Source organism: Elephantulus edwardii, unplaced genomic scaffold (genome assembly GCF_000299155.1).
Source record: "Elephantulus edwardii isolate Elephantulus edwardi_28Jun2011 unplaced genomic scaffold, EleEdw1.0 scaffold00119, whole genome shotgun sequence".
Lineage (NCBI taxonomy): Eukaryota > Metazoa > Chordata > Mammalia > Macroscelidea > Macroscelididae > Elephantulus > Elephantulus edwardii.
In genome coordinates this window covers 1547281-1549257 of record NW_006399869.1, presented here as the reverse complement: position 1 = coordinate 1549257, position 1977 = coordinate 1547281, and positions in this window count along the sequence as shown.

The following is a 1977-nucleotide window of genomic DNA, read 5'->3' as shown; positions in this document are numbered from 1 at the left end:
TTGACTGTGGAGCCAAGCAAACTAAAGCTGTGAACAATCTCAATCTCTTCACCATCCATCCTGATGCTGCCAATTGGCCCAGTGGTGAGAATCATCTTCTTGACAGATTAGCAAAATTGTAAAAATAGCTTCAGGATTTACAATGTAATTGATCTATGCTATTGTATTCTTAGATTTCTGTTCTAAAACAGTAGGAGTAGGCTGATGACACCCTGTCTCAAGCAAATCTTTTGGCAATATATGAAAATGAAAAAGAGAACATTTTATATCATAATACATAAACTAAGCAACTTATTTTTCAATTTTCCTTGTATCTAAACACCTTTCTATGTGAATGTTGCAAATCATTGGTACCAAAATTAAAAGAAGCTTTATTTTCTAGAACTTTTTTTAAAAAAAATAGCTTTATCAGAGTGTACTATATTTGAAAGATTAAAAGAAAGAAAACATCTGTCCTTTGGCTTACTCTATCATAGACTCTATTTTCATCTTTGCTTCAAATAAAAAGAGAACATTTAATTTTCAAATTCCATGAATCTGCCTATTAGTTAAGACTCTATATTCTCAAAATGCATAGCTATTACTAACAGTCTAAAGTAATTTATATAAGTAAACTGATATTTAATGTGATATAACCCATGCATATACTAATTATATATAGCAGTGGTTCAAGCTATATTCAAGGGATTTCATGTGCAGCTCTGATACCAGTGAGCTCAGTGTCTTCATGAAGTGGAATCACCACAATGGCTGGAACAAAGTAGTGAAAGGGAGTATAGCAAGAGAGGACACCAGAGAAACATAAAGTACACGTCACATTAAGATGGTACAATTGTCTATAGGGGAAAAAGAACCCACACAAAATCAAAAAACAAAAGCAACTCACTGTCACTCATTGCCTTCAAGTCAGTATTGATTCATAGCTGACCCTCCATTTGTTTTGTAAGGCTATAAGTCCCAAACCAAAAGATTGCCCATTTTCCTCCTGCAAACCCAATGATGGATTCAACCTGCTTTTAGGGTAGCAGTTCAACTCCATGTAGCCTATGGCACGAGAGTGCTACATTAGCGCACAGATGAAGGTATGCAAAATGTTTTAATGAAGACAGTGACAATATTCAATTAGATATTTGAAAGACTCCATATTTTAATACTGCACATATGATTCATTAATTCTTTCTCTGGCTGCTTCACATTTCCTGCTCTCCATCCTTTATAATTGCAAACTGAAACATATAAAACAACAAAAAAGAAAACTCATTAATCGGAGATGCCAAAAGCACGGGACATCCACTCCAGCAGAAAGGTCAAAACAGAGGCTCGGCTCTGACTGGCTGAAGTCGGGCACCTCACAGGACAGCCACCAGACCCCGCAGACCCACCCTATCTTCCCAGGTAATCGGAGATGCCAAAAGCACGCCACATCCATTCCGGCCCTCGGGCCAAGAAAAACCTATCTACACAGCAATTCTACAGGATGCATCACCTTTGACTGATAAATATTGCAACTAAACTTCAGAGACACTGATCCCAACATAAGGAACTACCATCAGCTGATGTGTTTGAAATCACAGAAGCCATGGCAGCTTCATATATAAGTTATTAGATGGAGGGCTGGTGAAAGGGAGATAGATGTGAAGGGAGGGGGTAGAAGTTGATGGATATCCTGTGGGATGGTGAAGCAGGAAATAAGTGTGTAAAGGTGCATGTAAGAAAGGCAGGGACAGGACAACACTGACACTAAAGTTAACTCCGCAATAAGGGATATACCTTTAATTTGCTGGTCTGTCTAATACTTCTCTAAATCTGAACATTCACATTGAGACAGACTAAGAAGAAGGATTGGCCATCCACTTCCGAAATAGCAGGCCTCTGAAAACCTTATGTACAATGCATGGTTCAAAATTGGGAAGGGCGTACGCCAGGGATGCATCCTATCTCCATACCTTTTCAACCTATATGCAGAACAGATTATCC